The sequence below is a fragment of the Amblyomma americanum genome, chromosome 5 (genome assembly GCF_052857255.1).
Source record: "Amblyomma americanum isolate KBUSLIRL-KWMA chromosome 5, ASM5285725v1, whole genome shotgun sequence".
NCBI lineage: Eukaryota > Metazoa > Arthropoda > Arachnida > Ixodida > Ixodidae > Amblyomma > Amblyomma americanum.
Genome location: NC_135501.1, coordinates 105,892,146 through 105,906,162, shown reverse-complemented (window position 1 = coordinate 105,906,162; position 14,017 = coordinate 105,892,146). Strand labels below are relative to the sequence as shown.

The 14,017-nt window shown below is 45.0% G+C and overlaps 1 protein-coding gene across 2 annotated transcripts in view; it reads left to right on the top strand.

Moving 5' to 3' along the window:
* Positions 1–6,541: 6,541 nt before the first annotated feature.
* Positions 6,542–14,017, top strand: part of LOC144134897 (epoxide hydrolase 4-like) — a 55,353-nt gene continuing 47,877 nt past the window's right edge. For both annotated transcript variants that reach the window (XM_077667704.1, XM_077667705.1), the window contains exon 1: positions 6,542–6,822. The gene's annotated coding sequence lies outside the window, so the exon portion shown is untranslated. The remainder of the gene's footprint in view (positions 6,823–14,017) is intronic.

The window sequence follows — 14,017 nt, the reverse complement described above, 5'->3', positions numbered from 1 at the left end:
GGCACTTCAAGTGATCATATACCTATTCATTTTGATATCATATGTCGTGTTACTCCGGCGTCTTCTCAGTTGCGGTCACATGTAAATTATGACAGATTTCAGACGGCATTGCGCTCTGCCCTTGCTCCAGTGTCTAACATCGCCGAGGTCCACCAGTCAGCAAGCATATGTCTGGCTATTGAGGAAAGCCGTAAAAAGTCGGAGTTCCTGGTGAGGCCAACAAAAGGGAATTCTTCTAACTGGTGGAATGCGGACTGTACAAGAGATTACAGGCGGAGGAAGGCAGCATGGAAAAAACTTCTTCATAACCAATGTCCGAATAACTGGAGTGATTTTAAATTTATTGCAGCCACCTTTAAACGCACAGATTCTCGCGCAAAGGAAAAATATGACTCAGAACACTACGATTATCTTTCAAAGGCGGGCAACCGACGTGCACTATTCGGTTTTCTACGGTCCAGGAAACAGCTCATGTCCTCTCATAATTTTCAGTCATTAGTTATGTCACCTGTAGAAGCTATCCAGACGGTTGAATTAATAGCCACAGGCCTGCAAAAGCGGTTCTCGTCTTTACTACCTATGCGACCATTGTTGTTTGCACCAGTCGTACCAAATGATAATGCCTCACAAGTAAATCTATCAGAGCTTCCACAAGTTGTCCAGAGATTGCCAGCTGCTGCTCCTGGCCCTGATGGTGTTACCACAAAGATGCTCAAGATTCTATTTGAAGAGTCTCCCAACTCCTTATTGCACCTAATAAACTACTCTCTCAAACACGCTTGGATACTTTCTGAGTGGAAGCTGTCCAAGGTGATCCCTTTACTTAAAAATCAGGGTGGAGGCTATGATTTGGATAATATTAGGCCAATTTCTTTAACATCAAACATGGTAAAGTTGATAGAAAGGTTGTTACTAATTCGGGTGTCAGCCATTGTAGACCGCAAAAGTATACACAGCCCGTGCCAACTCGGTTTCCGGCCAAGGTGTTCGGTATGCAATATACATGCTGATCTTGAGAGCAGAATTCTCCTTGCTCGTCGTCAACGCCTGGTCGCGGCTTTGGTTACGTTAGATGTCGCCAAAGCTTACGACAGTGTAGAACACTATATCCTGATACATAGGCTACAGTCTCTTTAATTTCCAGATTATATAGTTGCATGGATATCTGCATTTCTTCATAACAGGGAATTTTTTTGCGTCCATAATGGTGTTCATTCAGAGAGGTATAGACAAACGCGAGGTGTACCGCAAGCAGCTGTTCTTTCCCCTGTGCTCTTTAATGTTCTGTTAAGCTCAATTCCTCTCCACCGCCATGTACGCACTTACGTCTATGCGGACGACATTGCGTTTTTTGCTGCTGCGCCGGATATACATTCTCTGTATGGTCTGTTGCAGTCATATTTGAATACACTTGAGCACTGGTTGAGCGCATTACACCTGAAGTTAAATGTTGGCAAGTGCGCTACTCTTGTTTTCCCTCTATTCACTCCTGTAGTGGTCTCTCTCACTTGCCAGTTAAAAATAATACCGCAGGTTCAATCCCTAAAATACCTAGGGGTAATTTATGACAACAAACTCACCTGGCGACCTCACATTGACCATGTCGCGGCGAAAGGGGCTCGTGCCGTGGGCATGTTACGGAGATTATGTAATCACCGGTACGGCATGCGCAGAGATGCGCTGTTAATGATCTACATAATGTATGTCAGGCCAATTTTAGAATTTGGATCAGTGTTGTTTTCAGGCTCGGCTACATATAAACTTCGCCCTCTCGTCCTTTTAGAGAGGGAAGCACTTCGCATGTGCCTCGGCCTTCCAAAATTTGTGGCCATCAATGTGCTGTACCTTGAAGCCCGCATTCCGTCTCTCTTATCACGACTTCAATTTTTAACTGTGCAAACTTACCTCAGGATCTATGAATCCCATTTCCACCGTTCCCAAAGCATTTTCTGTTCTCAGCCGACCTCCTTTTTTGGTGTCCCCTGGTCTCGTTTCAATTCCCCTCAGGTAGTGTTTGTGCAAAGATTGCTTCAGCCTTTAGATGTAAACATTAATGATATCCTTCCTGCGCTTCGGAATGGGCCCACTATCCGCATTGTTTTCGACGACGTATTCCCAAAAAATGCAAAATTTTTGCCACCGAGTATTCTAAATGGTCTTCTAGAAGATCATCTGAGGACCCTACCTACAGATATAGCAATAGCCACTGATGCATCGCAATGCAATGAAAAAGCAGGTGTGGGAATATTTTGCTCACATTTAGACTGGTCCTTTTCTCTGCGCCTTCCAGATTTCACTCCTATTTTTCAAGCAGATTTTCTAGCAGTTATACTTGCTCTACGCAAGCTAGACCCCTCTGTTACAGCAGTTGCAGTAATTACTGATTCTTTATCTTTGTGTTCGTCCCTCGCTGCACAGGCTGACGGTCCCATTTTATCAACTTTCTTATCCCTACTTCCTCCGCATTTGAGCCTTGTTCATTTAGTATGGGTTCCCGGCCAAAGCAGTGTGACAGTAAATGAGATTGCTGATAATCTCGCAAAGGCTTCCCTCAGCGGCCCCGTGTTGCCAATCATCCCGGCTACAGCCCACATTACAGCATCTAGATTTCTGCGACGTGCGTTTTTAAGCACGCAAGACACATCACTTTTAACATCGGCGGATTATGAGCACCTTAAATATTATTGGAACAGGAAAATTTGTTGCTCTCGGCAGCTTGAAGTATCACTGACGAGGCTGCGCTGCCGCATCCCCCCTCTAAATTTCTATTTACACAAGTCGGGTTTGGCGCTCTCTCCCCTTAGTGCATTTTGCCGTGAGCCAGAATCTATTGAACATTTTTGGCTGTATTGTCGCCGATTCAACTTACTGAGAAAACGGTTGCTGGAGGAGCCCTTGCAGCATCTTGGCCTTAGTTTGAGCAGCCCGCTCTTGCTATCATTTGGCGCCACCACATTTGGGTTCAGCCACAGATCTGTTTGCACCACTGTTCAAAATTTCCTGATAGAATCTCACCGACTGCCTTGCTAAGTGTTCCAACCTTTTCTTTTCTATCAATTATTACATTTTGACTAAATCATTAATATTTAATCCCACTCTTTATTATTATTCTTAAAATTTTAAAATCAAAACACTCAACCCTTTTCTGTTAATGACGAAAAATTCACCGGTGTTGCGCTCCCACGTGGTTTTCCTTTTTGTTAACTGTGTTCAGGTGAATAGCCACCCGATTCTTGGCCGATCCCCCAGTGTGGGTATGTGCCATCTTTTGATAGGCTAACAACAACAACTACCCACGAGGGGGGATTGGCCAAGGTGTAGTTTCTTCTTCCTCTACTTCCTCTTCTTCAATGACAGCATGCCGGCGGTTGTTCGATCGGGGCATAATGAGGAAAAATGATAGAAACTAATACGAAGCATTTAGGAGTTTTGTAATTGGGTTTGTTGATCATTACGATGTTAGTTCAAGTGCATTTGTTCTCTTGTGCGAAAAACAGTTGTCGGCGCCGCTGCCGGACATCACCGTCTTCCCCTATGTTCATGTAAACAAAAGCAATAGCATAATGAAGCCGGCTTGAATACTCATCCTTGAAGGTATTCGTATGCGCCAGCAAAATACAGAAAGGAACAAACACACAGGGAGAAGCGCTTCTAACAACTGTTGATTGTCTCGAAAAACATAAGTATAAAAACAGATGAACGTTATATCATGCGCAGAAGAAGGAAAAGCACAGCGCGCTAACAAGAGTGATGAAAAAAACAACAAAAATACTAAAACGATCAACACGTGCGCTTACGATAGCTTAAGGCTACTGTTTTTCAGGTAGTCTAGTTCCGTTCTCCGTAACATCACTCAAAGCGAGCTGATGCATTGGTTATCCGGAGCAACATGCATAGCGAGAGCATCAATAATTTTGCGTAGCGTTCTGATTCTAGCACGGCCTATTACATTTGTCTTTTTTGAGCATTTGGGTACATTTACAGTCTGCGAATGAGATGCCAGAATCCCGGATTTTGCGACTTTTTCAGATGATCTTTCATGTTCCCTGAGCCTCTTGTTGAGGCACCTGCCCCTTTGCCAAGCGCAGTTTCTTTGACAGCTAAGCGGAATGTTGTAACGGACGTTTTCGTCACACTCTACATAGGCGATTTCGTGTGATGGTGATAGGTGATGATGATGATTATGGATTTTTATGGCGCAAGGGCTTCTATAGCCAAATAGCGCCATGGCACCAGGTATTTTCGAGTTCTCAAGGTGGGGTCAAACACCCATTTCTCAAATATCAGCTTGTACCTATTGCTTCACCGGTGGGTACCCGGCGGCACTGGGCATCGAACCCCGCACCTCCCGCATGCGAGGTGGATCCTCAGCCACTTGGCCACCACTGCGGTTTTAGGTGCGAAAGGTGATTGATAAGTGATGTATTTCCAACTAGCCCACCAGTAGTTCTTTTGATGTTAATACTCAAAGTGCAATGAAACCCAATGTTACATATGAGTACACATAGACATTGCAGCTGAAGGTGGTGCAGCCCTACGCGCCTACATCAAGACATGATGACTTGATCAATGAAAGCTTCTAAGAAGATGTGGAATCGGCAATGAACAAAGTAAAATTACTGTGCATTGTACTAATGGGCGAGTTCAATGCCAAGGAAGGCAAGAAGCAGGCCGAAGACCAGGCGGTAGGCGACTATAGCATAGGCTTCAGGAATAGCGGAGGGGAGTTATTAATAGAGTTCACGGAAAGAAAAATTTACGGATCATCAATTCTTTCTTCTGGATAAGGAAGAACAGGAAGTGTACCGGGAAGAGCCAGAATGGTGAGACTAAAAATGAAATCGACATCACACAATGCACTTACGCTGGTATCGTGCAGGATGTGGAGGTCCTCGGAGAAGTTTGGTCTAGCGACCACAGTATGGCAAGGCCTCGAATTAGCGGTAAGAGGGAATGTAGAGGAATTCAAGATATCACTGCAGGACAGTTATTGTTGTTGTTAGCCTATCAAATGATGGCACATACCCACACTGGGGGATCGGCCAAGAATCGGGTGACTATTCACCTGTATTCAGGTAATTAAAATGAAAAGCACGCGGGAAAGCAACACCAGAGGATTCTTCCTCATGAACAGAAAAGGGATGAAAGTTTTGACTTCAAAATTAGTCATTATAGTATTAATAATAATAATAATAATAATAATAATAATAATAATAATAATAATAATAATAATAATAATAAAGAGAGGAACCGCATGAAACGGAATTATTAAGCCAAAATGTAATAATTTAGAGGAAAGAAAATGAAAATTTGGTAACCCTTAGCATGGCAGTCGGCGAGATTCGAGCAGGAAATTTAGAACAGCGGTACAAACAGATCTATGGCTGAACCCGAATGTGGTGGCACCAAATGATAGCAAGAGCGGGCTGCTTAAACTAAGACCAAGGGGCCGCAAGGGCTCCTCCAGCAACCTTCTTCTCAAAGAGGTGTATCGGCGACAAAAGAGCAAAAGGTGCTGAATAGATACAGGCTCACAGCAAAATGCACAAAGGGGAAAGAGCGCCAAACCCGACCTGTGTAAATAGAAATTTAGAGGAGGTATACGGCACCGCAGCCTCGTCAGAGATACTTCAAGCTGCCGAGATCGACAAACTTGCCTGTTCCAAGTATATCTGAGGTACTGATAATCCCCCGATGTTACAAGTATTGTGTCTTGCGTGCTTAAAAGCGCAAGTCATCGAAACCGATGCTATAATATAGGTGTAACCGGGATGATAGGCAACACGGGGCCACTTAAGGAAGCCTTTGCGAGCGTATCAGAACAGGTATCAGAACAAGTATTCGGCTATAAATGAGAAAGAAGATCATAATGCTCAAACAATCGACGATAATTTCACAGCTACGATGACGGAGTGCGTAGTAGAAGTAGACGGTAGGATGGTTCGGCAGGATACCTACTGGCTATCTCAGGTGACTAAAAATCTGGTTAAGAAACGCCAAAGTAAAAAAAGAGTCTAACCCTACGGACAGAATACAGCTATCAGATTTATCAGAGTTAATAAATAAGCACCAGGTAGCCAATATAAGGAAGTTCATCTTGGAGAAACTCGAGCATGCTGTAAAGAACGCGGATATGCACTAATAGACAAAGAGGGCAATGTCATTAGCATACTGACTTACTGAAAAAAAAAGTTTCCTCGGACAGATTTCAGTGGAAGTCTGCGAAATCGCAGCGGGCAAGGCACTCTTTTCAAAAGCCATTTCTGCAGTGAACGTTCAACGACTCTGTAGAGTCAGAGTATTCTTTAAAGTGAAGGTAATGCACGGACAATACTCTTACTGTGCATGGATGTGCCAAGGATTTCGAACCTTTGTGAGACGCGAAAAGACCAACAAGAAGAAAAGATGCTGATATTTCAGCTGTATGCGAATAAAGGGTTGCCTCTCATATGACAGAACAATACTGTGCTGTTTTTCTCGATGGGGAACAATAGTCTGTTCTTTCTTCTCTCTTCGGAGCGCATCTACGCCTCCCAGAAGTTCCACACATGTTCAGTACGCTCACACTTGCCTAGAAAGATTTGCACTCTTTCCGTCGCCTCAGAAGCGCAAGAGAAAAACATTACACCGTCTTTCTTCCTGTGTATTTACTTATGGTGGCACATATTCTCAGTTGCATTATTCTCTTATTTTTCCTCTCATTGCGGTGACTATCAACCTACGGCCAAAGGGCCGGAGGAAAACAGAGTGCTTCGAAGGGCAACTCAGAAAATATGCAAGTGCATCGCCGCATTGCTGTCAGAAAAGTTATCATATCATTAGGTGAGTACCCTTCCTGTATCGCTGACTGCATGTCAGAAGAGCCTTAGAACGCATAGTTTAGTAGTCATTTTTGTTAGTTTTTGGTTATCATTTTATCGTGTAACAGCTAATAAAGTTCTCAACGTCGGCTTACTTATAAATCACTGAGGAACACTTCATCCCGTTACTGTTCTCAGTAAACATGATTCTCCGACTATTTCTGCCAATGTTTACCTTAGTCCAGCACCAAAAATTGGAACTAAATTGAATTTAAAAATCTTCCCACGAGTCGTTCAAAATTATTGACGCACAAAAGAAAAAGAACGCAGTTTGCAACGTTGTGTAGTGAATGTATCCGTAGTATTGCCTCTGAGATCTGCGCCAAAAGTTGATGTTCCTTGAAAAATCGCTGCTCACGGCGACTTCTGTATTCAAGTTTTGAGTTTTTTCTTCCTTATGAAAACTGAGAGTGGCCTGTTTCTGATTGTTTTGGCTGCTGAAAGTGCCCAAGCTTCACTCCCTTCTGGTCTTTGACAAAGGCAGAGCACAGGGCCTACCTGCACAGCTTTCTTCCTTTTTACTCCCATACAGGTGCATTCCTGTTTATAGTGTGGTTGCTTTTAGGCTAGCGAAGCCACCGCCATCAGCCTTTTCTGTAATCACCTGAACAAACGGCGCGAGAAACTGCGGTGTTGGGTGGGAACTACTGCATCGAGGAACAAAGCTGCTTTGTTAGGCTTGGCGTTAGATCGAATCCTGATTGAGGCTAACACGCAGTAAAAACACATGTAGCGTGTTTTCTTCGCTCATTCCCAATTTCACGTATTCATAGAAGCTTTTGACTACATGTCAATTACGGCTGGAGGTAGGCGTGTAGGCTTGTACCGCCTTCATTTGTACCTCCTATTGAACTTAAGACACCTGCCCGCCTCTCGTTATCGTGCTATAAAATTCTTCTATATTTCCAGCTCTAACCTTATTTATCTTAAATACCATAACTAGGTCTTGTTTTACCGTAATCCACAAGAGCAAATTAACTATTTACAGCCTCCTGAAAAACGCCCACCAAATGAGAGAGGACAGCGGGATAGACCACAAACTTGCCCAACAAAAAGTTATCTTAACCTACGTTTCTTTCATTGGCCCCAAGATCCTAGAACAACACCGCTAGACTAGCCTCACTAGACAAGGTACTAACTTTAAACGCAGCCATGTTCGTTTTATAAACGCCGCCTTTCCGGAGGGAGAGATTTTTAGCACCCTCAGCTGGGTCTAAGGACTGACCACGGCCACTTTGGTCAGTAGTTCTGCAGCTGTTGGGTACTGAGGCCTGCGTCTTGATTAGAGCATTCATAAAGGAAATGGCTGTCATGTAATAGTAGTAGTCTCTATTTGAGACAAACATTCTGCAGAAAACGTTAATCGATGAGTAGGCTAAAGACATTTTGCCGGCTGACGAGGCCACCTCACGATTAACAACATTGGCAACTTAAAAATTTGAGAACACTTGTAATACAATGCATCCATACTTCATATAGAATACATTCAGGTCTTAAAAGCGTAACTGAGGATAAAATAAATATTGAATATGTATGCGAGACCACACCAGAACAATCTAAGATAAAACGAAGAAAAATCCCCGCTTATGCTCATCATAAACTAAATAAGATGAAAACAAAAGATAATATACCTGTACATACATGTTAACAATTCAAATATTATACTTCTTTTTACGAAACAAAACAGTATACATATACCATAAGAAACTTCCTTCTTTGCCTCTTAAACGCACGTAAATTTTCGGGCTTTTCTTCAATTTCTGCTGTGACTAATTGGTCGATAGTAATTAAGAAGCGGCAGGATTTTGACCCAGTAGACTTATTCTGTACACAACCTGTGATCTCCACACATCGTACGTAGCCTGCGCATTTGTTTTGCATATTGCCTAAGTTCCTGCGGGGTGGACTTGTTATAGTATTTCACCTCACATATTGAACGGTATAATGCACACTGACGCCTTATTTCGAGAAGTAATTTGTATTTCGTTAGTTTACTAATATCTAGTATATCGTAAGTCTTGAATTGTGGATAGCAATTTTCTGTTTTTGGGATGATCCTAATAGCTTGTACTACACCAAGGTGTGGTACAAGCTAGTGTACTACAACATTGTGTAGTACATCATGATAAGGGAGTGCGCCGTTGGCTTTGGTCACCGGGATCAGGCAGCATTCCAGGCCTACATATGTCAGTCCATCGACTCGCTGGTTCGTTCTGTCTAGGACACCCGCAGCAAAAAAATAAAGGTGGAACTGGAAATTTACGTCGGGCACAAAACAAAATTTTACAGCGTCATTACACCTATCATACAGTATGGAACCTAGTGAATGCTGAACCAGTCTTCTGCCGCATTTTGTGGACCCTGCAGACTTTCCACAAAGCGTAGAAGGGAGAAGACATTGTAGAAAACGAAACTTTTTGTAAGTTACAAGCCTGAAATTTTGTGCACTTTATTTTCAGAGCATTACTGCTGTAAATGCTCAAAATAATGAATCTCTGCCCCCTTAAGAGCCTTCGGTTTTATTCACTACTCAACGAAGCAATTTTAAACTGCAATTTCAATTTAACGAACTCCTCGCGTATCGTATGCACGTACCAGAAGCCCCCTTGACAACCGCCCTTTTATGCACAGGTGTTGTCGGCGTGCCTCAATCTCTACAAAAAAAAAAATTGGCAGTGCCTTAGCTCGGCTATGCCAGGATATACGTACCGAAAGCTGATGCATAGCTTGGTTAGCCTTAGTTAATCTTGATTGCAAGTCCAGGTTCGTCTGGTTGGCTGGCTAGCTCTTGTCACGTGGCTCTTCACGCGGTTGGTCACATGACGAGTCACGCGGTTGGTCACGTGGTGCGGTGCGACCACGGAATGATGACGAAATCGGCACTGGGAACATGCAGGATCTTTCAGCAGGAAATTGCCAAAGAAAATATCTATGATAACTATAGGGGAAGCTTTTTGTTGTTTGAGGCCAGGACGGGAGTTTTGCGGACGAAAACATATAGAGTCAGGTACCACGAAATAGGCACGTTGTGAGTTGCGAGCGTAGAAGAGGAGGAAATGGCTGAACACTTGATACTCTTGATACGCAGTGAGGCTGATTTATCCAAAGCATTTGTGTTTAAGGACAGTGAAGGGAAAGTAGATTTTAAGCGGGTAGAAGTAACCAAGCGAAAGTTATCTGAATGGTGGCTTAAGTCAAGACAAGAGTAAGATTTCACAAGTCGTGGCTAGGTGGCTTGAACCACCGCCCGATTTAAAGGGTTCAGCCTTATCCATCCATCCATCCATCCATCCATCCATCCATCCATCCATCCATCCATCCATCCATCCATCCATCCGTCCGTCCGTCCGTCCGTCCGTCCGTCCGTCCGTCCGTCCGTCCGTCCGTCCGTCCATCCATCCATCCATCCATCCATCCATCCATCCATCCATTCATCTGTCACAAAATTCGGCGCATTTTCGAAAAAAAATGGCCTGCGCCTAAGCAATCGCGCCCGCGCGCGGTAAAATAAAACAAAAACAGCGGAGAAGGACCCCCGGAGAGTGTGTAGCTTTGCGTACTGCCGCAACTCAGCTCGCCGGCGCGAATGTTGGAGAAGTTTTTGCTTCTTGTCAACGGAAAGGGGGTAACCTTGTCCGCGGCAAAGTGATACCCTCTCCCCTTCGCTCCTGCGCCGATGACTCAGCGTGCCGAGAAGGACCTAGGTTTTTCTGGACGGTGACTTCCGCACTCGACCAATGGGGTCGCGCGCCAGGTGCGAGGAGGAGTTTGTGCAGTTGAAGAACAAACAGACGCGGTCTGCGCCTATAAATGAGGGGCTGCAACCGCTATCTGTTAGCCCGAGCCGCCGTTTACGCTTCCGAGAAGCGCGCCCGCTCGACTCCCGGGAGAACACCACCGCCCAGCCCCGGACCAGCGAGGCAACGTGCGCAAGTCTGCGGATCGGCCCCGTTGTGCTCCTCAGGTCGTCGGACTGTCGCAGTGCCCGGTGAACAAATTGTATTTTCTTTATTTGTCTCTCCCTGTGTTAGTGCAGTTTAGGTGCAAAGCTTTTGTTGAATTGTATCTCTCTCTATTGTGACTTTGCATGAGTTGCATTGCATTTGTGAATCACTGTATGTGCTCGTACGAGTGATTGTAACTTCCTCTGTATCGTCTCTTAGCTGTATAAACTTTGTTTTGTTTTGAGAACCTTTGGCTCCGACCCATTCTCTGGCTTGCGACCGGCGAAAGCTGGGCAGCAAACGACCCACCCTCTTGTCACTTGTTAGCTGGTCTCCGGCTGAGCTTGCCACGCTAGGTCGAGGGCATCTCCTCTGTGACCGAGGCGGCTACCCCCCCACGCTCTAAGGGTGTCTGGGAGCGCACGCAAAAGTGCGCGAAGTGGAGAAATATTGTGGCGTCCACGACAGGATGCTTGGTGTTTTGTGAGCTCAGAGAACGGAGAAAGAGTCGGAAGGAGTTTACGAAGAGGTAGTAAACAAGTGTTAAGCAGCAGAGCGATATTGTGAGGTGCTGCGCTGAAGCGGTTATTGAGGTTCACCGTATAGAGGTAGTATTTGTCTTGAGGAGTTGTTTCTCCAAATATGAGCTTAAAGGAACTAGTTGAGGTTGGCACCCGGATGGGGATGTCCGGGGCTGAACTACGGAAATGGGTGACCAGGAGAGAGAGAAGGTTGAAAAGGAGAGACAGAGGGCTCGAGAAGAAGCCGAAAAGGAGAGGGTTGAAAAGGAGAGACAGAAGGCTCAAGAAGAAGCCGAAAAGGAGAGAGAGAAGGTTGAGAAAGAAAGAGAGAGAGAATTCGAATGCGAAGTGGTGACACCATCCATCCATCCATCCATCCATCCATCCATCCATCCATCCATCCATCCATCCATCCATCCATCCATCCATCCATCCATCCATCCATCCATCCATCCATCCATCCATCCATCCATCCATCCATCCATCCATCCATCCATCCATCCATCCATCCTGAAGCAGGCTGGCGTCGCGCTGTGCGCATTAAGCGCTTGCTTGCCGCGAAATTAGCCCACTCATCGGATCAGTATACTCACGATGCCCATGTTCGACGACACTGAATGCTGCCTTGCTAGGGATGTCTGCAAAAAAGTCGCTCATCAGAGGCCATGATTTGCCTCCAACAAAGCTTGGGGAGCTAAATGCGGCTACAAAGCATGAACGGCCCGTCCATCAGATTAATTCCTTCTTGTTGAAGCCATTTGGTGCTCTGGATTGGTTGCAATTACTTAGGGTCCTGTGCTATGCACCGACGCTCCTCGTTTGCTAATGAAGGCATAAGAGCATATAGAACCGCGGGCTGAATAATGGACCACGCTTCGGCGCTCAAACTGCTCTGCCGCGTCACGTAACAGAAATAGAAATGTTTGCTCCCTTTATGTGCAAAAGTAAATTTTACTGGTATATGCGTGAAATATCTATTAATAATCGCCAGGTAAGGCGTAAGAAAACTTTGACCGCCGAAGCGTGGTCCAGACTTTTGCTTGCCCGCAACATACCTAGCACGCGCAGCGGTTATTGCATTCCTCTAATTAATGCAGTCACTATGGCCAAGATAGTGGCTGGAAAAAATTATGCAGATGATGCACGAAATTTCTTCGTAAACTAGTGATTCGATCGACTAACAAAAAGATAGATTGCTCTAAACCTTGTGCCTAAATTAAACTCTCTAGAATTAACGTGAATCGCACAATATTTGCTGTGCACTGATAACTCGCACAAAAATTGGAAAGCAGACTTAAGGTCCGCCTTAAGCGTATGTCGCGACAGCGTAATGGGGTAGTTCCCATATATGCAGGTCATTCTCAACTTTACGTTCATAGATCTCTGAGATTCCTCATACCCATCCTGGCGCAGTGGTGCACCGGTTTAAGCAATGCACCATTTCCCCGTGATGGCAAGTGCTCCCAGCGCTTTATGCCCTGCAAAGCTATTACCGGGGCCAGTTGGTTGATCATAATGCGAAGGAAGACGCTAAAAGCGGCACAAGTGTCGTGTGTGTGTGTTGTCTTCTTGTGCCGCTTTTAGCGCATTCCTTCGCATAACTATATGCCTTGCGGAGCCAAGGTTGCTGTTCCCGAACGATCAGTCATTGATTTCATCGCCACCTGCCACGGTGGGAAGTTTTCTCACTATCCGATGGGCAGGTTGTGATCACGCCGCAAGGTCGAGTGACCTAGGTGGCCCACTCGCCTCCTTGGTTGTTCTCTGAGGACCACCTGCGAAAGCCATGCTCAGTATTTTTCGCTCACAACACCAACGCCGGATTTTCTGGCGAATGGGCCGGCCTTTAACGCTGAAAGTGCAGACCTTTGAGCGCATATAAGGAAGCTTGTGAGGGTCACAGGCAGCGTTATTGAAACACGGAAATAATTGCCCCGAGCCACAATATATTTATTGGATGCTGTTGGTATAGGGTTGTCATGTGCGATGAGTTCGGTGCGTAAGTTTTGGTGCTGTAGTGAAACTGTGTAATCTCTTGATGGGAGCATACGTTGACCCCATTCACACTGCTGAGCGTACTTTTAGGGACTTTATGCCATTAAACGTTCCCGTGTGGTACATGGGCTACAGTGTTTTGTCCTCAGGAAGGAGATATGCCTGCAGTATACCAACATGTATGAGAGATATGGAATTTACCTTCCAAAGCAATACGTTGGCTATGAGAGACGCCATATAGTGGATGTCTAAGCATGAATTTAGTCCACCGCAGGGGTTCTTCAACGTGCAGTAACACTGAACAGTACTTGGGTGCCTTGTTTCCACCTTCATCGCAACGCGTCCGCCGTGGCCGGCCGGGGGATTAAGTTGCAAAATACTGTCTACCACGTAGCCAGTGCAAAATCGAATAAAATCAAATCTTCTGAGCATCTCTACTAATATGCTCCTTGGCCATCACTGTGAGAATAGCTTGACGGCCGTACCAGGTCTTTTTGAGCAGACGACAGAGGATGAAAGTGCGGAGGACAACGAATTAACATGTGCGAGGGATACATATTTATTTCAATATATCGTTGCTAATTTTTATGCCATATTAAGACGACTTACTATGAGCTCATCGAAACCTCGGCTAGCCGTTTTGAAGTTTATTAACTGAGCCTGCAGATTATGCATGCAGATAAATGTATGCCACATA